This window comes from Rattus norvegicus, chromosome 10 (assembly GCF_021556685.1).
Source record: "Rattus norvegicus strain SHRSP/BbbUtx chromosome 10, alternate assembly SHRSP_T2T, whole genome shotgun sequence".
Lineage (NCBI taxonomy): Eukaryota > Metazoa > Chordata > Mammalia > Rodentia > Muridae > Rattus > Rattus norvegicus.
Genome location: NC_141543.1, coordinates 41,388,176 through 41,410,347, shown reverse-complemented (window position 1 = coordinate 41,410,347; position 22,172 = coordinate 41,388,176). Strand labels below are relative to the sequence as shown.

Here is a 22,172-nt window from a genome sequence, read left to right as displayed (position 1 = left end):
CACAGAGTGGAATCTTAGTGTCAGCCTCCATGTTCTCTCTGTGGCTTCTCCGGCTTCTCCCCCCAGTCTCTAGTCTCCTCCCGTTCCAGTCTCCTCCTCTTCCCTCAAACTTTTCTCCCGCCCATCCTTCCTTCTTGTCCAATGACAGGCCTCCTTCTATCTTGTACCTGCCTTACCTGTATGACATCATCCCACACCCCAACTCAGTGGCTTGTTGCCGTTTTTTTTTTAATGGGGTCTCACTCTGTATGTGTGGTTGGTTGACCTTCAGTGCTTATAACATCAGGAACTGAGAAGCAAGGCAGTGAGGGAGTCCACCAGGCAGTAGCCACACATGTGGATCCAGTAGTCAGAGTGGGTGAATACTGCACTGATGAGGGAGGGAGAGATGGATTCATCAGACGCGGTGACATCAGCCTATCAGAGCTCCTGGGAAAGGGCCACAGAGTTCAGGAGAACTGACAGGGAGAGGGGTAGTGGTGGGAGGATGCTTGAGAGGGGGGATGGTGATTATGACAGTGTCTATGATGAGGCAAGGCTGGAGCTGCTGGAAAAGGGAGCAGGATGAAATACAGCGTGGGCTAAATGGCACCACCTACAGCTCCTGTCTAGACCTTGGAACTGCGACTACGACCTTTACGTGGGGAAGGTATGTGCAGGTAGAATTAAGAAAAATCTGGAAACCCAGCAGCCTAATTGACAGGTGGCCTTCAGTTTGGATCCTGAATGTTCCTCACAAGCCTGTGTGTTGTAGGGCTTAATCTCCAGCCTGTGACGTCATCTAAAGGTGGTCAAGTCTTAGGAGGGTATGGTCAAAGGAATTTGGGTCACTAACTCAAAGGGCATGTTGGTGTCCCTGTTTGTCTGCCTGTCTGTCTGAGTCTTTCTCTTTGTTTCTCCCTCTGTCTCTTTGTCTGTCTGTCTGTCTGTCTGTCTGTCTGTCTGTCTGTCTGTGTGTTTGTGTCATCCCAGTTCCCATGATGTGAACAGGCTTCCTGCACATACTCCTTCACTACAAGCCAAAGTATTAGGTCAGTAAACATGAACTGAAGTTCCACTCCCTTTACTGTGATTCTCTCAGGTATTTGTCATGGTTATAGGAAGCTAGCTTACAGCTTCAAATTAAACCAGTTCAGAATCTGCCCCAAGCCCTGTCCCCCTTCAGTCTTTGTAGACACAGTATCACCATGTGTCCTCAGTTGGCCTTGAACTCATCAATTGTCTGTTTCACTTTCCTACGTGCTGATATCGTATCATCTTACTGCATATTAAAGCCCTTAGCATAGGAAGGTGAGAGGGCAAGGCCCATAAGAGAAGGCCCTGAAAAGACAGGTGTTCCTCAGCCACAGGCCAGATAGTGTGGATGAGATTTTCCCCAAGTCCCCAATGGGATTGCGAATGTCTCGACTTAAGCCTTCCAGCCTATACAACTGTGAGACCGCAGGTTTTTAAGCACCCCGTCTGAAGTAATTTTTTTATAGTAGTCCTCAAGAAACTAACTGGCTTCTTCACATGAGAGGAAATGTGTTAGCCAGACCAGCAAGATCGGCACTTTCTTGTTTTTAATACAGAGGCTGACTGAAGGGACTCTGGCTGGCCCGAGTGTGGCAAGCACGGCTCTGGCAAGGCCTTGCCCCTCTCCCCCATTCCCTCTACCTTGTGGGACAGGGGGGAGATGGCACATTGCATAAGCACTGGGAGGAAAACAGAGCAGGGGCTGAGCTGACAAAGTATTGTGTGATAGATGTTACCTAAGGAGATGACCTATGTCTACTCACCCCAGGTTGGAACCTGAGGTAGACACCATAGAAATACTTGCACCAAAATCTAACTTGATGAACCTGTGTGTGTTCTTTGGGAGTTATTAACAGAAATATTGGTGAGTGGTTACTTACAGGAACATGGGTGGCTCAAAAGCAGCCCATCACTGAAAAGCCCACCAGAACATGGGTAACGGCTACTGAGAATTGCAAACCTGGAGCCCTCTGCACCACTTGCAGGAAGCTGGACATGGCAGAGACTCCTTTCCTCGGTATGGCTGCCAATCACCTCCCCTAGCAGTTCTTTACAGCATCCACAGCCTGGAGAAAGATCCCGATGAAGCTGAGCTTAGGTTTCGTAGACATGTGAAACTTGTTTGCCTGCTGGGCCTCACAGACCTCAACTCCCTCCTAAAAGGAGTGTTTCTGTTCAGAGGAAATCTCCACACAAGGAGGCAGAGCTTGGGCCAGGAGTATGGTGGTCAGGCACTTTGGCCTCCTTGGGTCAGACATTGCATCTATTTCCAATGGCCACTGTCCTTGTCCAAGGCTAACATTTGAAAACAAATCCATCTCTTACAGTTTTTAGTAAAAGTCTATGTGTTCAATATCCCACCTTATTTTTAGAGTGGTTTCCACTTTAAAAGCTTCAATACTGCCTACTATGCATCAGGTTGAAGGTATCCTTTTTGTAACCTAAATGATGTATCTTCTCTTTTTAATGTGTTAATCTTTGAATGGTTGTGAGAGAGTTTTAAAGTTGCACAGTATGTCTATTGTTCCCAGGAAGAAAGGACTTACTCTGTATCTGAAAAGCCTTTCTCAGAATTCCTGGAAAGCAGGAGCCATTCGTATAAACACAAAGTTGGCTGGCTTGCCTCCTAATACGAGCATCTCTGCGATGGCGGCTAACCTTTCTTGGATAGCATTACTCCGAAGAGAAGCGGCAGAGCCGAGTGGGGGCTCCCATGCACAAACGAGTGTTTAAGTTAGAGTCTGTCCTTCTGAGGAAGCCCTTCAGTCTGTCCTTGTAAGAAAGTCCTTCAGTCTGTCCTTCTGGAGTATTTCTTTCTGAAGACTTGTTTCAACATACATTACCGTTTTACCTTTCAGAACAAGTCCTGGAATTTATGCACCCTCGGCCTGCCTTTGCCAACACGACGATGTCGGTGTGATGGGAGCTCTGTGCTGTGATGGTGGAACAAGCTTGAACCATTGTGTTAAATGATGGACAGGTCAGCATGGGTCTCTCCCACTGAGGAAGCCAGAGGATCAGTGACACCCACACAAAACCATGCTCCTGTTTTCCCTTCCAAGAACTCAGCAGGAATGAGTTTGAACAGATGCAAACTGATGTCCACCCATTTACTCATAGCATCCAAGATCCACTCTTCCATTTCTTAGGTGTCACCATTTCACGCAGTGTTGCTGGAGGATTTCGCTTTCTCTGGGATACTGGGAACCAAACTCATACCGGGCATGGGGGCCCTTCACATGCTAGGCAGCTGCTTCACCCTGAGGTACTCTGCCCTCCTGGGACTTTGTGACACACTAGCTTTTTAGTTTTTGCACTGTGCAACATTAACGTACTCATCAGAACAAAACGATGTTTGTATTGAGACCATGATGACTATTTTATTTTCTTTACATATATAGATGAACATGGGTTTCATATATATATGAATATACATATTACTTTTATGTATGTATAAATTTCTTTGATATATGGAGGAAATTTTTTTCATGTGTCATTTTAGAGAATATGCATTTTTTAAAAATGATTTTACTCTGTGCTGGGCCTAAAAATATGTGGATACTTACTATAATTTATTGCTTGTTTGGTAACTAGTTAAGATTCTTAAGGTAATGTGTTCCCTCTTTAAGGTCGGAGATCCCAGAAGCTAGTTTAGGGCCGTTCTTGCATTTAAGGTGATCACAGCGTCACCTTTCGCTTTGCCTCATTTTTTTCCTCAGCTGAATTCCTGTTCAGTGATTCTCATGGCTCCGTGGCGGTGACGCATCCAGATGGGAAAGCAGAAATGCGGTGCATGGGAAAGAGCTTTGGCATCTCACACACCGCGGACCAAGAATACACGGAAGGACTCATGAGGGCAAGGTGGATGACTGCCAGGTATGAGGTGCATCGCAGTGCGGAGCTGTTTTTAGTGAAAAAACAACTTGGAACCAGGCAGGCCTCCAGCATCACTCAGGATTGCTGTGGCCTCATGGCCTCTTGTCTTCCATAGGAATTTTAAGATTTTTGTATTTCTGTGAAGAACTGCAGTTTGATTGGAGTTGCATTGAATCTACAGATTGATTGCCTTTGGTGGGACAGCCAATGTCATAATACTGATCCTTCCAGTTCAAGAGCATCTTTCCATCGTCAGTGTCTTCAATTTATTTCTTTAGTGTCTTAAAGATTTCTTTTATATCTTTGGTTAAGTTTAATTAAAAGTTGCTTGCGACAATGCGCGCTCCCGAGGAAGGGAGGTGTAGGCCGGGATGGGTGGTGGGAGGGCTGGGTGTTGGCGCGTGGCTTGCGGGATCATAGTGGCTGAGGGCGCCCTGGGCTGCAGGGCTGACCCCTGTTGGGCGCAGAGGGCTGAGGAGGCATCGCCCCGGCCGCGGGACCCCCGGGAGCCGCAGCTTCAGGCTGGGTTGTTTCTTCACCAGACTAGGAACTCCTTGACAGAAGAAATCGTGTCTTGTTCATCTATGTATCCTCAGTGTCTGGCACAATTCCTGATACACAAGTCAAGGTGAATTTTGGGGCAAGGCCACTGCTTTACCAAGGTCTGACACTAGTGATAACCACAGTGGAAGGTTACAGTTAAAGGCAACAGTTTCTCATACCAAAGTAAAAAGAAAAAAAGAACTGGTTTGAAACAGCAATATATACTGAAGTCATTGTAGATGGAGAAATTAAGAAAACAGAAAGATCCAGTAGTTCTTCTAATCCAAAGTGGGACAGGTCCCTGATTGTAAATGAGACCCCACAGACCCTTGGAGTTTCCAGTTTGGAGTCATCACGCTTTAAAGGCAGACGCTCTATTGGGAAAAGCAACAGTGGACTTGAAACAAACACTGTTAACACACAACAGAAAACTAGAAAAAGTGAAAGAACAATTAAAACTTTTACATGCAAAACAAGAATGGAATAGTGCAAACTGGGGAACTGACAGGTTGCTACCAGACCCCAAAATATTCCAGCTCCAAAACCACTCACATCTGAGCCCACCAGTACACGGGTAACCATAACTGTCATATCGTTTGAGTGAAAATTAAAGAGGTTTATGTTAAAAAAATGTTGCTTATGTGTGTGTTTGTGTTTTTGTTTATTTGTTTTGTTGTTTTTGGCCCTGTAGATGGAATTGTTTCTCTCAGTTTCTTTTTTAGTTAGTTTGTGACAGGTATAGGAAGGTCAAATTGTTTCTATGTATTAATTTTGCATCCTACCACCTTACTGAGAATGCTTATTGGTTTTAATAGTTTTCTAGTGGACTCTTTAGGGCCTTTAATGTATAGACTTGTGTCATTGCAGATGGAGACTTCCTTCTTTGCTGTTTGTACCCCTGTGATTTGCCTTCCTTGTCTTCTTGCTTTAGTTAAGACTTCCAGTACTGTATGCATAAAGTCAGAGAAAGTAGGCGCCATTGCCTTGTTGGTGATTTTACTGGAGATGCTTGGCCTTCTGCATCAAATATAATATGGGCTGTAGTTTGTCATTTACAGTTTTTCTTTTTCTTTTTTTATGACTTGTGTTGAGATTCGTTGCTTCTATTCTGATATTTTTTAAATTATCTTTTTATTGAAAATAATTTCCCCTCCCCTATGTTCTTCCAGATCTTCACAACCTTCCTGCCTCCCAATTCTACGCCCTATCTTTCTCTTTCTTTAGAAACCAACCAATCCCAATCCCCTAAAAACAGAAACCATAATATACAAGCAAAGACCAGCAATGCATGCCCACTCCCGCAAGCTGAAGAAAGTAAGGCTTTTCCGTGAAGGGTTTTGTCGAGAGGCTTCTCTGTCTGTTGAGATGACGTCTGATTTCTCACTGTGAGTTCTGTACCTCAGTAAATGCTGTTTTAGACAAAGCTCATGGACTGCCGAGAGGAGTGCGCTTTCCACAGTGCTGTGTGGAATGTTCTGTGCCCGTTAGGCCCCGTTGACCCATGATGTCATTTAAGTCAGATGTTTGCATAGTTTACACCTGGATGACTTGTCACCTGATGGCACTGTTGTATTGAAATCTGCCACTTTGATTTCACTGGGGTTAACCTGTAACTTTTTCCCATAAGTAGTATTTCCTTTGCGAAAGGTGCACAAGGCTCGACGGGTTTAGATTAAAATCATATTTTCTTCCATCCTCTTGATGGATTGCTCCCTTAACCAGCATGAGTGACCTTTATTTCTCTTTTCTAGTTGTGGTTTCAAGTCCCTTTTGTCATATATGAAAATAGCAGCTGCTACTGGTCTTCTGGTTCCCTTTGTTCAGAATTCGTTTTTCTATGTTTTCACCCTAAAATAGTTCTTATCTTTTTTGATGAGGCAAGTTTCTAGGAAACAATAGACAGACCAGTCCTGCCCTTCCGTTCGTGATGTGGGTCTATATCTTTGGGGCAAGAAACTGAGAGCCTCGATATTTGGAGTTCTTGAAAGCTTTATGCTGTGTCCTGTCAGGTTGTCAACTGTACAGTGTTTAGTGGTTTCCTCTTCCACTCTTGCCTAAACATTACTGGTCCCAATGGTGTGTGTGAAAAAGATTATTAATATTCTGCATATATTAATTACAACAGATGTGTTGGTCTTTCTCCTTAGTCTGAAGAATTCCTTAAGTAGTGGCCATGGACTAATTAAGCCTGCTTTTCCCATGGGAGGTTTTCCTTTCTCCTTCAGTTAGCAGTGAAAGCTTTGGTGGGTAGAGTAACATAGGCTGGCAATTGTCTTTTAAAAACTTGCAACATATTATTCAGTGCCCTGCGGGCTTTCCCAGTTTCTGCTGAGAACCCTGCGGTTACTCTGATGGGCCTGACTTTCTACATGCCATGGTTACTCTTTCTCCTGCTGTACATCTATATGTGTGTCTATAGGTACATGCTCTTTGTGAGCGTTTGGTGAGTTGAAAACACAGTGAGGGGAAATTCTTTGCTCTTGTCTGTTTAGTGGTCTAAATGCATCCGTATCTGGAGAAGATACAGATGATGCATTCTTTGTCTGTTATTAAAAATGCTTTTAAAAGGAAATTCACTGCCTTCTTTTATACACATGATTTGATCTTTTCATGGTGTCCCAAATGAATACAGCCCAAACCTTATTCATTCATCTTTGTCCTTATTGGGACGCTCTTATTCTCCAACTTTGTCACGCTTACAGGTTGGTAGGACTTTACTCAGAAATTTTTGTATTTGACTTCTTACGATTTTCACTTTCTCATTTCTAGTAGTTCAGTTTATCTTCAGTGTTTCTACTGCCATAGAAACACTAAAGGTGTGTTCTCTTGAAGAGAACACTTGAACTCTTGAAGGTGTGTTCTCTTTGAAGAGCCTGTTTGCCTGTGTGAGGCCCTTAAGCCTAAAAGTCTTAGTTCTGTTGCCGAGGTTTCATCTAGACCCTGTTCACCACAGGCCGTCGCTAGAGGAGTCAGGCTGCCTGGCTTTTTGACATCGTTTGTGGTTGAGTTGAAGTCCTGCATCTGGAGCTAGTTTACAGGTTGAGTTTGTTTATTGTTTATCGCAGCAGAAAGTGAGTATTCACATGGTCACTGGGCACTGGACTGTTATCATTACCAGGGCAACAAGTAGGGCTGGAGCCTGCCTGCCAGCTGTGCAGTCCTCACCAAGACAGCAGGACTGGAAGTACAGCCCCCAGCTCTACTGTACTCAGCAGGGGAAAGGACAGGGCTGTGTGTCCCCCACCCATGCAGTCCTCTTGGTGACGGGTAGGGCTAGAGCCTCTCAAGTGCCCCACTGTCACTCGGTAATGGACAGGACTAGACCTATATAACTAAGTAACTAAGGAGAAAGGAAATGCTCCCACTGAAGTCATTCTTTTTAGAAAGCAGCTCCGTATGTCCATATTAGAAATTCAGCTCAAGATATTTTTGTCTTCCTTTTGGATCTTTCTTTAACTTGCGACTGAGGAAAATGCCAAATGTTTGTCTAGATACTAAAAATTTCAAGTCAGACTTATTCTAATTTCCTCGAGTCTTTAGTGAAGATTGGTTTTAGTATATTTATCTTCAAGAGGCATTTTCTTCCACACGCCACTTATTCACCTTACCTTAAGCATGTGGTTTTAGAACATAAATGAGAAAAAAAATGATTTAACTATTTTTCCAAAACTAAACTTTAAAAATGGCCATGTAAGATTATTTGGAGACAAAACATTTCTTAATCTGTAGAAATTCAAGAAACATTTTTTTTTGCAGTATTCTAAAAAGAAATGAAAACACCTTTGAGATAAGAAAGGAAGTAACCACCTATTTGAAAAAGGCACGCATACCTGTGGTCAGCGTTGGACAAATGAGAGTTTTTTTTTAATAATCTAGTTGAACTGTTTATATTTCCTGTGGATTTTGAAATTTTAATTTTTTTTTCGGGGCTGGGGACCGAACCCAGGACCTTGCGCTTCCTAAGCAAGCCCTCTACCACTGAGCCAAATCCCCAACCCCTGAAATTTTAATTTTAATTTCTAAACTAATGGTGAGCTGATACTGAACAAGTTACAGGAGACGTTGCCACCTGCCTGTACTGTCAGTTTCTGTAGCTGAACAATGACTACAGGACACAGACACAGAGCACTGCACTTAGGAACATTAACACCACCCATAGTTTTCATTGCTCAGAAAGAACAGTCTACACTGTCTCCTGTTTCCCCCGAGAATTCGATGTACATGTATGTGCAGAAGACAGTGAGCTGTCTGCCTTCTCCTCTGGGTGTGGGGAAGTAATGGTGTATGTGATTGAGAGAAGACAGTGGGTAATTTGTAAAAGGACAGCGGCGTGATTGTGACATGAGATGGCTGCTGCCGTTAGGAGCATTGGTGCAATATTCAGTATTACAGATTTTAAAAATTAATGTAAACTCATTAATATTAACCCAGAGCACTCAATGTTCTGTTGTGGAGCATCGTCCTCTGGTCAGAGCCTGGCCAGTGTCCCCCTGGGGCCTCTAATAAGCTGTAATTACTTGCAGGAGTCCTGCTTAAGACTGGGTCCATCAGTGTAGACAGTGGTGTGGGAGAAGCTCATAAGGTTCTGCCTGTTCTGGAAGGTCCAGATGCAAGTAACTGTTGCTAGGGAGATAAATATTTTCTGTGATAGCACAGCAGCTGGTAAGTCACTCACAGTTCTCTAAGCAACTCAAGTATACTCAGTATTTCGCTAAACTCGACTTGAGCTGGGTATTTTCTTTGGTCTGTTGTTGTTGCCCTATCTGGGATGAATTGACATTTGTTCGTGTCTCTGCAGGAACACAACACCTTCAAAAGATAATTTGGAAAAATGAATATTTTATCTAGTATATGGGTAACTTGACGACCACCTTTTTACCTTTATCACATGAAAAGTGTCAGGAGCCATTTTGTCTGCTTCTATGAAAATCGGCCTGCCAGGCAGGGTCAAGGCAAGTCAGGGTCTGCTGGCAGAGTTCCTGGCCTGCTGATGCGTGGGACAATAAGAGGAGATGCACTTGAAGCCCAAGGCAAGGGGCTGAAGAGTCTATTTATCTTGTTGGAAGGAATAGGGAGGCCTCCAAATGGGAACAGATATCCTATATATGTGAGCCATTGCTTCTGCTTGTGACTTTGCTTCTCATGGCACTGTACGGTATAAAAAGCCTACGAGAAATAGACTTGGGGCTGCAGTAGTCACTGGATGGCCCTCTCTAATTTCTGTGTCTTCTGTCTTTCCTATCATTAATCCTCACTTCCCCCTCAGAGGACTGTTTGACTCCTTCCTGCTGGCCTGTTGCATAAAAGATAAAAAAATTTCATGTACGCCCCATATGCAAACTAGAGTAGATTACTGAAAATTTTCGAAGTGGTAGTTTTTATTTGCTGGGATATCTGCTCTTGGCTCCACACAAGCCTGGAGCTGGTTCTTTGAGAAAATCAACAAGATAGATAAACCCTTAGCCAGACTAATCAGAGGTCACAGAGAGTGTATCCAAATTAACAAAATCAGAAATGAAAAGAAAGACATAACAACAGAACCTGAAGAAATTAAAAAAAAATCATCAGATCCTACTACAAAAACCTATATTTAACAAAACTGGAAAATCTGGAGGAAATGGATAATTTTTTAGACAGATACCAGGTATCAAAGTTAAATCAGGAACAAATAAACCATCTAAACAACCCCATAACTCCAAAAGAAATAGAGCAGTCATTAAGTCTCCCAACCAAAAAAGAGCCTAGGACCAGATGAGTTTAGTGCAGAAATTCTATTGGACCTTCATAGAAGACCTCATACCAATACTGTTCAAACTATTCCACAAAATAGAAACAGACGGAGCACTACCAAATTCCTTCTATGAAGCCACAATTACTCTTATACTGAACCCACACAAAGACCCAAGAAAGAGAACTTCAGACCAATTTCCCTTATGAATATTGACGCAAAAATACTCAATAAAATTCTTGCAAACCAGATCCAAGGACACATCAAAATGGCCATTCATCATGTAAGCTTCATACCAGGCATGCAAGGATGGTTTAATATATGAAAATCCATCAATGTAATCCACTATATAAACAAACTCAAAGATAATAATCAACATGATCATTTCATTAGATGCTGAGAAAACATTTGACAAAATTCAACACCCCTTCATGATAAAAGTCCTGGAAAGATCAGGAATTCAAGGCCCATATCTAAACATAGTAAAAGAAATATACAGCAAACCAGTAGCTAACATCAAACTAAATGGAGAGAAACTTGAAGCAATCCCACTAAAATCAGGGACTAGACAAGCTGCCCACTCTCTCCCTACTTATTCAATATAGTACTCAAAGTTCTAGCCAGAGAAATTAGACAATGAAAGGAGGTCAAAGGGATACAAATTGGAAGGGAAGAAATGAAAATATCACTATTTGTAGATGATATGATAGTGTACGTAAGTGACCCCAAAAGTTCCACCAGAGAACCACTTAACCTGATAAACAACTTCAGCAAAGTGTCGGGGTATAAAATTAACTCAAACAAATCAGTAGCCTTCCTCTACTCAAAGGATAAACAGTCTGAGAAAGAAATTAGGGAAATGACACACTTCACAATAGTCCCAAATAATATAAAATATCTTGGTGTGACTTTAACCAAGCAATTGAAAGATCTGTATGACAAGAACTTCAGGTCTCCGAAGAAAGAAATTGAGGAAGATCTCAGAAGATGGAAAGATCTCCCGTGCTCATGGATTGGCAGGATTAATATAGTAAATATGGCCGTTTTGCCAAAAACAATCTACAGATTCAATGCAATCCCCATCAAAATTCCAACTCAATTCTTTATAGAGATGGAAAGAGCAATTTGAAAATTCATTTGGAATAATGAAAAACTCAGGATAGCAAAAACTATACTCAACAATAAAAGAACTTCTGGGGGAATCACCATCTCTGACTTCAAGCAGTATTACAGAGCAATAGTCATAAAAACTGTATTGTATTGGTACAGAGACAGGCAGATAGATCAGTGGAACAGAATTGAAGACCCAGAAATGAACCCACACACCTATGGTCACTTGATCTTTGACAATGGAGCTAAAACCATCCAATGGAAGAAAGATAGCATTTTCCACAAATGGTGCTGGTTCAACTGGAGGTCAGCATGTAGAAGAATGCAAATCGATCCTTTTTATCACCATGTACAAAGCTTAAGTCCAAGTGGATCGAGGGCCTCCACATCAAACCAGATACACTCAAACTTATAGAAGAAAAAGTAGGGAAGAGTCTTGTACACGTGGGCACTGGGAAAAATTTCCTGAACAAAACACCAATGGCTTATGTTCTAAGATCAAGAATCAAGAAATGGGACCTCATAAAAGTGCAAAGCTTCTGTAAGGCAAAAGATATTGTCATTAGGACAAAACGGCAACCAACAGATTGGGAAAAGATCTTTACCAATCCCACTGATAGAGGGCTAATGTCCAAAATATACAAAGAACTCAAGAAGTTAGACTCCAGAGAGCCAAATAACCCTATTAAAATATGGGGTACAGAGCTAAAAAAAAATTCTCAGCTAAGGTAATGCAAATCAAAACAACCCTGAGATTTTACCTCATACCAGTTAGAATGGCTAAGATAAAAAACTCAGGTGACAGCAGATGCTGGCGACAATGTGGAGAAAGAGGAACACTCCTCCATTGTTGGTGGGATTGCAGATTGGTACAACCACTCTGGAAATCAGTCTGGAGGTTCCTCAGAAAATTGGACATTGCACTACCTGAGGACCCAGCTATACCTCTCTTGGGCATATACCCAAAAGATGCTCCAACATATAACAAAGACATATGCTCCACTATGTTCATAGCAACCTTATTTATAATAGCCAGAAGCTGGAAAGAACCCAGATGCCCTTCAACAGAGGAATCGGTTCAAAAAATGTGGTACATCTATACAATGGAGTACTACTCAGCTATCAAAAACAATGACTTCATTAAACTCATAGGCAAATGGAATTAACTAGAAAATATCATCCTGAGTGAGGTAACTCAATCACAGAAAAGCACACATGGTATGCACTCATTGATAAGTGGATATTAGCCAAAAAGCTCGAATTACCCAAGATGCAATCCACAGACCACAGGAAGCTCAAGAAGGACGACCAAAATGCGGATGCTCCCACTCCTTCTTAAAAGGGGAAAAAATATCCATAGGAGGGGATATGAAAGCAAAGTTAAGAGCAGCGACTCAAGGAATGGCCATTCAGAGCCTGCCCCACATGTGGCCCATATATATACAGCCACCAAAACTAGATAAGATTGATGTAGCTAAAAAATGCATGCTGAAAGGGACCGGATATAGATTTCTCCTGAGAGACACATCCAGATCATGTCTAATGCAGAGGTCAATGCTAGCAACAAACCACTGAACTGAGAACAGGACCCCCTTGGGGGGAATTAGAGGAAAGATTGAAAGAGCTGAAGGAGCTTGCAATCCCATAAGAACAACAATGCCAACCAATCAGAGCTTCCAGGGACTAAACCACTACCCAAAGACTATACATGGACTGACCCAGGGCTCCAACTGCCTATGTAGCAGAGAATAGCCTTGTTGGGGCACCAGTGGGAGGGGAAGCTCTTGGTCCTGCCAAAGTTGGACCCCAGTGCAGGAAAATATGGGGCGGCAGTAAGGGGGATGGAGGGGGGAATACTCATATGGGGGAGTGGGAGGGGATGGGCGCTTATGGACAGGAAACTGGGAAAGGAAATAACATTTGAAATGTAAGTAAAGAAATATATCTAATAAAAAAGGAAATAAATAAAAAAGTAAAACAAAAAACAAACAAAAAACTACTAATTTTTCTATTTTAAACATTTTTCAAAATGTCTAAAGCCAAATGGTAAATTGTTTTATTACGTTTGCCCTAGGATTGTCTTTCTCTTTACCTCTGTTTTCTAACTGAAGGCTGTAAGAGAGCTTTGGAGACCTTAGACTGTTAGATTTTTTTAATATAAGTTATAAACTAAAATAAGATGAACCAAGGAGGAAATGCTTTAAAAAGAGAAGTTTGATTAAGGTGCATTCCTGCATCGATTAAGAAAGCAGAGAGAAAGACAGTGTGTGTGTGTGCATGTGTGTGTGGTGTGTGTGTATTAAATAATTGAAACCGGCAGGTCTTTTTCAAGCACTGCAGCATTAACATGTGACTTACATTTTATCCTAGTTTGTCTGCGTTGCCCAGCAATGAGCCAAGTAGAAAAGAACCTGCAGAGAGTCGAGGAAGAAGGAGAGATGGCGATACTGAAGGGGCACTGAGAACCTGATGGGACTGGAGCAAGGAAGAGCCACATTGTCATCAAGTTAGGGTACAGAGGTGTTCCTTCGAAAAGGGAGTGAGAAAGCTGTCCTGCTTAGTTTCTACCGACTTCCCTTTGTTTATTTTTTCCCGTTTTCTTCTATATATTTTAGGTTATACACATAGTAGTGGGTTTCTTTGTGGCATTTGCATACACAGGTGTCATTAAATTCCATTCTCATTCATTCCCCTCCCAGCTTTCCTTGCCAACAAACATGATATCTGTTACTAGTTCCCGGTCAATAAATGGCCACTGACTAGTTTTTATCTGTCTTCCTACCTAGATTGTTTTATGTGAAAGATTTGAGACTGGGGGTCTGTATCAGTGTCCCTCAATTGATTAGACCTTTTGTTGCTGCAGGGCACCTCAGAGGGCTGACCATACATTTGGTAGAATAGCATTCTGTAGTGGACTCAACACTCAAACAAGACTTCCTATCGACATACTGAACTTTCCTTCCAGCCCGATGGAAGTGGGCAAGAAGTTATTGGAGCGGTTCAATGGCCCGAGCCTCAGGGCTAAGCTTGGAAATGCATTCTATTTTAGCCCCTAGATGTGAACTACTAGAAGGTAAAATTTGGGATATCATTTATCCTCACATTAATTTAATGAAAACAATGAAGAAGATAACTGATGCAGATATTGTAAGAGATTGTAAGAACCTGTAAGAGATTTCTACACTCTCAGTCTCAGAAATACTTTCTTACTTTAAACACAAGCTCAGTGTATGGTTCTCTTGGGAATATGGTAAAACAACCAAATGTCTGCATGCCAGACCACAGCATGGCTTGGTGGGCCGTGTGTGCCTGGTGGATGTTAGATGTTTGCAACACTGGGCCAGCTTGCCCTCCTGTGCTGCTGAAGGCCTTGGGGCCCTTTTCTGATCTGATCATCCAGCAGCTTTTGTGAGCTCTGTCAAGGCCACACTCGATGAACAGCTTCCCATACAAGTATTGGCTCCTCCCCTTCACAACCCTCCCCACCCAGAGCTTTCTAGATTACTGCTCTTTGCTTTCTTCATCTAATCTGCCCTTGAACTTTGTAGTTTCTGTCTGATAATTTGTTTTTATTACACATTTGCCTTTATTTAGTATATATATATATATATATACACATATATATAATTAAAAAATGTAGGTTAAATATTCCCACAGATTTAAAGATCCAGAGCAAAGCAATATCATTCAGTACTTAAGATACATATGTGTGCTTTGAGAAGGTCACTTTTTTGTTGTGTGTGTGCATGTTTATGTGTGCACATGTATGTGCATTTTGAGGCCAAAGGTCAGCATTGGCTGTCTTCCTCTATCACTATCTTATTTTCTGAGACAGAGTCTAACTTAGTTAGGGTTTTACTGCTGTGAACGGACACCATGACCAAGGCAGCTCTTATAAAGAACAACATTTAATTGGGGTTGGCTTACAGGTGCAGAGGTTCAGTCCATCATCAAGGCAGTAACATGGCAGCATCCAGGCAGGCATGGTGCAGTAGGAGCTGAGAATTCTACATCTTCATCTGAAGACTACAGGCAGAATACTGACTTCCAGGCAGTTAGGATCAGGGTCTTAAAGCTCACAATCACAATGACACTCCTACTCCAAGGCCACACCTACTCCAACAGGGACACATCTTCTAATAGTGCCACTCCCTGGGCCCAGCATATGCAAACCAGCCCAGAGTCTCTCACTAAATCTGGAGTTCACTGATGTGGGCTGGATTGGCTGTCCAGTGAGTCCCCTAGGTCCTCCTGACTCCATCTCCTCAGTGCTGCGTTACAGGCATCAGTATGGGTTTATGAAGTTCTGAGGGAAAACCCAGGGCCTTGAGCATGGTAAGTACACCATGAGCCAGGTGCCCACCCTTGTCATTATGTTTAACAAAGCAATAACCTAGTAAGTTAGTGAAATCTCCTAATAAGAATATACTTGTATTTTTCCACCTCAAATGTTACCCGTATTACAGAAGCTAAGGTACTAGAGACTCACAGATTGGCAAGGGTATGCATGAATTATTATGTAACAGGGGATGAACATATGTTGTGCATAGAGAAAGGAGCAGGTCACAAACAGAATTCAAATTGAGATGCCAAGTAAGTCAAGAAAACCCAGTAAACTCAGAGGAAGACAAGATTAGTCAACAGACCTTAAATCTGACTTGCTTCATTGCTTCAGTAACAGTGAGACAAAGATATGCTCAAGAGGGGCTTTTTTTTTAGTTACAGTTTGCATAAAACATGCAAAATTTTAGTCCAGAAGTAGTCATGTGTCTGTGGGTATCGAGGTATGGGTGAAGCATTGGGAGAATCAGGATGGGTTCCATGTTTATTACATGAGAGGCTGGAAAAAGCTGTGATAAACTCTTTTCACGGGTGCACCTGAAAGGTACTGATGCTCATATCCTATCATTGCTGACATGGTCACACATCTTTGCTTTTTACCCTATGTCATATCTCATATATTTGGCAAAGACATTCGTGTAATTGAAAAATAAGATACCAGTAACATAAATAGTCTATCACGCACAAAACATTAATATTTCAGGTCTTTATATGCTCAACTGTGCATGCTTAAACAGAACTTTGATTTTTTTCTGTCTGGGGCTTTCCTATGTCAGGAGAATTTAAACTAGAACTGTCTTATTTGTAATGCCCAATTTATATCCCAATTTTAGTAGAATTATCTTGTTCGAAAGTGTTTATGGAATTAAAACTATAGTCAAAATAGAACCAAAGAATAATCTGATTATTCTTTTGTTGTACATCTGATTTATTGTATGCTTTCTTGATCTTTCAATCAATAAATAATTTCATATGCTGTCAAGCCGTGTTTTAAGCACTATCCACAAGTGAGGCACGCTGGTGCACCCTGGTAACCCCAGCTTGAGAGGCATGAGCAGGAGACTCTAGACCCACAGCCCTACCCAGTCATGTTGAAAGATGCTGCACAAACACAAGTGGCCACAGAACCAATTTTCTGTAAGTAGAAAGGAGTCTGTAGTCACCAGCAACACTCCTATTTTTATGGAGAATTTAAACACGTATAACTTTCAGCAGAGAATTAGAAGGGAGTCGCTGCGTTTGCACTCCCTGTCCTTCAGAACCCCCAGTGAGTTCATGCACAGTGCCCACTCGTGCTCTGTCACTGAGAGATGAAGTCTGTGACAGGGCGTCTTCACACTTGGGCTCCACAGTGGTTTGTTCTACTACCTAGAAGCGCATAAGTAGGGCAATGTGGGTTTCTTTCCCCTCTCCTTTTTCCTCGGTTCTGCATCACGATGAGGAAGCAGCTGCGTGGGTTGGCGCTGAGCTCTTGGCGCAGTGAACTCGCGTGGATATTTCCCCGTGTGCTTCATCTTAGATTCATTCTCCTTCCTTCCTCAGTCAGACACAGGAGCACATCTTCTCTACTGTGTTTTTATACTGGGAAAAATTGCTCATTAAAAAGATGGGTTTCTAGAGAAACCCACCATATGTTTAAGAGGTGGTGCATTGGGCTTCACCATAGTGGCCCCTAACAGTGTCCCACATTTCCCCCATTTTTACATTACTTGAAAGGGTAAGTGAAAATGGCTTGTCTCATGATCTGTAATAACTCAGAGCCTTCACCTTGCTAGTAATTTATTTTTTAAATCTGCTCCTTTCTGGATATTGGGATTGGCCTGTCTCAAGATGAAAGCATTATGGGACTGAGCAGACCAAGCACAACCCATCTGCCCTGCCTGTCAGTAGAAAGCTGTCATGCTGCTGGCTGCAGTCACACCATCGGATTTACTATTCCTGTTGAGCATCAGAGCCTTCCTGCCTTCTCATCGGCCTCTCTCTTTCAAACATAGTAGTGACATTGTATGCATGATTGGTGGTGGGACATGAATGGTTATCATTCACCAAGATTCAGAATGAACCTTGAACTCCAAACATTGGGGACCAGTTCATGTTGTATTCTGAAAACCATTTTGGTGTGGTTGAACCTTTGATAAAATGAAGAATAATATACTGTACATTTATTACCAAGTTATATCAAGTAAATAAATTAGGTGGCACATTTTAGGTAAGCCAAAATGAGCTTTTCCTTATAATAAAGATTAACTGTAGATGGAAATTTTTTGATGCTATCATGACAATGTGTGTGCTCATTTTTGTATGTGTTTTGTATGTTCTCATGTGTCTGTTTTTGTATTTGTCTATTAATCATGTGGTTATGTCTCAGGGAGAACGTGGGTTTAAAGGTAGCATGTCACAGCTCTGTCTGGAAGGGGAATGTCGCCACCTTTGAGGGGTAGTGAGATGTGTTACTTTAATTAATTATGTTGCCATCTGTTAACATTGTTTCTGCCTTTGTGTGCCTTTTCCTTTCCCTAGACTTGTCAGATCAGGTACCAAGAGTTTTCAAGGCTCACCAGGAAAGCAGGTACATCATGACCAGTAAGGACATCACAGCAAAGGAAGTGGTTATCCAGGCCATCAGAGAACTTGATGTTACTATCACCCCAGAGTACTCCCTCTATGGGGTCTAGGTTATGTCAGAGGGAGTTATCAAATGACGATTCCCAGATCAGTTTTCCAAGCTTGCTGACAGAATACAACTGAATGGGTGTACAGTTTGTCTCACGAGAGTTCTTCCTGCTCCAAACCTGCATCCAAGTCAGAGAGACAACCTGCATGCTATCGCTGTTGCCTTGTTTTTTTTTGTTTTTTTACAGTGGTGAGACTTGAGCCTAAGGCCTTGCCAACCAAGCCCTCTCAAGGAAATCAGTAACACGAATAACTTGGTTCTTTTTTTTCCCTTCTAGTTTTCTTTAGAATATGTCATTGTTCTTGAGTTTTATGTGGCATGGGTCTAAACCATTGCTTTTAAACCTGTGTTTTCTACCTGGATTGGTAACCCCTTGGCGCTCTGTCACTTCTGTTCACAGCCTCAACCCTAATAAATACTTTTTTAGGGGGTCAGAGGTTGAGCACCCTCTGCATTTGCATTGATTGATGTGAAGGCCTGCAAATCTCCACCAAGCTGCAGCCCCATGATTCCCATTCATTATCAAAGAGAGTCTGGGTGTCAGACTAACCACAGTGGAGGACATTAGTCTGTACCTGTCAAGGGGCAGGGCATTTATTTTCTGTCCATCTTGTGAAGTATGCAAAACACCAGTCAGTAGAATTCTGTGTCTTTGTTCCTAAAGTTTCATTAAAGAAGGCACCTGCCTGCCAAAAGGGGATGGGAGAGCTACGGAGCAAAGTTGGGGTCCTATTTTCAGTGAGTTCTATACTTATAAGGGTCCCAATACTGTCCGTATTGACCAGTCATTAGGTCATGGCTTAGACTTAAATTCAAGAACAATGACATATTCCAAAGAAAATTAGAAGAAAAAACAAGTTATTTGTGTGACTAAATTCCCTGAGAGGGCTTGGTTGGCAAGGCCTCTGGTTCAAGTTTCACCACTGTACAAACAAAGCAACAGCAATAGCATGCGGGTTCCCTCTCTGTCTTGGATGCAGGCTTGGAGCAGGAAGAACTCTGGTGAGACAGACTATGTACCTTCCACTCCAAGATGCCTGCTTGCGAGTCTGACAAATTGGGGTGACACCTCCCACTTCCCTAGATGAGTTTCATGAAAATCTAGATATCTGAAAATTAAAACCTTGGGGCGGGAGAGTCGATTTAACAGTTAAGCATATTTGTTGGACTTGCAGAGGACCTGGGTTCTGTTTCACCCACGTGATGGACGGCAACCATGCAGTTCGAGGAGATCCTATGCCTCCTTATGACTTCCAAGAGTACTAGGCACACATGTGGTGCACATATGTGCATGCGACAAGACACTCACATCTAAAACAAACAAAAAAAACCTTAAAATTTGCTTTAAGATCAAATGGAGGAAAATAAATTGCTCCAGGTCTCCCCCTCCCAATAGTGTGTGTGTATGTGGGCATGCACATGTGTGATGTGTCTGTATGGACACACGTGATACAGTATATGGAGGTAAGAAGACTCAGATCTCTGAGTTTGCATGATAAATATCTTTGCCTGCTATGCCATTTTGCCAGCTCAGTTATTAACTCTCCTGGGCATTAAATAAGTAAACTTCATTTGAGCTTGTATAGACCCAGTAAATGTCAGATTCCCTCTTCACTGAGAAACGGAGTATTGACTTTGAGTTGATGTTTATTTAATCTGGTAAATAGCTCTCTTCTGCCTCCTTTGGCAAACAAGCTAAAAGTATTTCAGTGGTAGAAAAAAATGCAGAACTACAGAACTGGCACAAGAAATTTCCTATGGTTTGCTCAGTTCCACTTACCTGCTGAGCAGGTGACTGTCACCTGGTGGTACGTGAACTGATGACACTGAACTGGTGGCTTGGGGCAGTATCTGCACCACCTATGCTGGATGAAAAGAATTCTCACATCATTCTCTTAGTTTTCTCCCAACTCCACCCCACCCCCACCCCAGGAAAACAAGGAAACTGAACGGTCATTGTTTATCTTCCTGGACCTTGTCATAGTTTAAAAGACAATGAAAAAAATACACTCCTGGCTGTCATGGTATTCACCAGCAGCCCTTCCACATCTGTCTCTTGTATCTTCTTTCTGCCTTTCCTATAATTATTCTCACTCCGCCATCCATGGTTCTCATATTTCCTTTTGGTTGTCTTCTGAATATAAACTTAAAGATACTTCACATCAAGCTAAAAACCATTTCAGTTTAATTTATATATCCAGCCTTCTGGATTGAGGGGAAACTGTTCTATGCCCTTTGACCAAAACCTGTAGCTTTTTCTAGGTCTCAAAGGCATGAGGTGACTAACAGACACCTGTTAACTATATTTCTAAAGTATGGATTTCAATACAATGGTAAATACTAATGTAACATCCTTTCGTAAATTAAAGGTCACATAAGCTTTAGGGAATCAAGAGTCCTAAGACTTGGACCCACCTGTCACAGATTAAATAGACTCCAGATAAATATACTTGCCTGTTCTGATCCAATCCAGCAGGTGCCCCCAAATATAAACCATATAAATTAACATATATCATACACGTTAAACATTATGTACATTGAAGTATGATCTGCAACTAACATCCAGTCCATCATATTTGTCAATTAAAGTACCATCATTTCTAGCTTAGAGAGTTAAAATATTATCCCTGGATTATGTTTAGATTTTAGCCTATAACACCATCTTAAAACTGTCTTCTCTATAACCTCTCTCACTGCTAACAACTCGAGTTTGATTATGAAGCTCTAACTAGTTTTCAACCCTGTCAGAAATCTAAGAACAAATTAAATATTGCCTGAGTATATAGGAAGCACCACACATAGCTTCCAAAACATAAGCAATTGTAGAAACAGGTGACTACCTGGACAGCCCCTAATTTTCCATAATGCCGGAGCATCTGTCTTCAGCCTTCTGGCCCAAAACCATCTGGCAGACCTTCCATGAAGGAGTAAATATGAAGGATCAGCTTACCCGGTCTTGGCAGAGCTTAGTAGTTGACTATTCCAACTCTGTTTGTCCTTTTGGACAGTATATTGTCTGCAGATAATATAAGCAATTTCTGTCCAGTGGCTACCTTAGCACAATAAGCAGCGTTGCCTCAAGGTAAAGATGTCTGATTCTTCTTTGAAGGAGAGTGGGGAAGCTGTCAGGAGCAGACATGTCTCATGGCCATAACATCCTTAATAATGAAATAACATTAAATGTCATATTCTGTGAGTTTCTGATGGTTTTGAAGACTTAAGTATCTCTGAACTGTGAAACCTTAGCTATCCTTAGCCATTTCTATTTGAGAAAACTGAAAACACTTATTATAATTAAATCAGAGTCTAATATAACCATGAGTATGCTATCTGGCCCTTGTGTTGCTTAGTCATCTTAAAACAGTTTGTGAGGCAGCTATCAGAAGGACTGGGTCTAAGCTTCGTGTTCTTAAATGAGTTGCATAGGCACAATGCCTATCTAAGAGTAACAATATTTAAAGATTTTTTTTCTTTTTTCTTTTTTTCGGAGCTGAGGACTGAACCCAGGGCCTTGCGCTTGCTAGGCAAGCGCTCTACCACTGAGCTAAATCCCCAACCCCTTAAAAGATTTATTATGTACACAGCTTACTAACTTGTATGCATGCAGGCTAGAAGAGGGCACCAGATCTCATTACAGATGGTTGTGAGCCACCATGTGGTTGCTGGGACTTGAACTCACGACCTCTCCAAGAACAGTCAGTGCTCTTAACCAGCTGAGCCATCTCTCTAGCCCCAAGAATAACAATATTAATCTCAAACTTTATATCAATGTACAGATTCATACCAATGAAAACCTAAAATCTGTATCAATATAAACTCTGTACCAATCTAAGAAATGATAAATTCAATTTGTATTAACTATAAAGATCTCTATAAATTAAGGTT

The 22,172-nt window shown here is 41.8% G+C and overlaps 2 long non-coding RNA genes across 3 annotated transcripts; one reads left to right on the top strand and one right to left on the bottom strand.

Moving 5' to 3' along the window:
• Positions 1–564: 564 nt before the first annotated feature.
• Positions 565–16,594, top strand: LOC102546326 (uncharacterized). Of its 2 annotated transcripts, XR_015631572.1 has the most exons (5): positions 565–649; positions 2,874–2,995; positions 3,735–3,891; positions 13,643–13,784; positions 14,136–16,501. It is a non-coding gene; the product is annotated as an uncharacterized LOC102546326 (long non-coding RNA). The 2 variants fall into 2 exon arrangements; XR_015631573.1 differs by lacking the exons at positions 565–649; positions 2,874–2,995; positions 3,735–3,891 and adding an exon at positions 7,304–7,505 and having other exon boundaries at positions 14,136–16,594.
• LOC148002854 (uncharacterized) lies at positions 15,166–21,445 on the bottom strand. The gene is made up of 3 exons (XR_015631574.1): positions 21,238–21,445; positions 20,068–20,152; positions 15,166–17,194 (listed from the first exon to the last, which is right to left on the bottom strand). It is a non-coding gene; the product is annotated as an uncharacterized LOC148002854 (long non-coding RNA).
• Between the last annotated feature and the right edge of the window lie 727 nt (positions 21,446–22,172).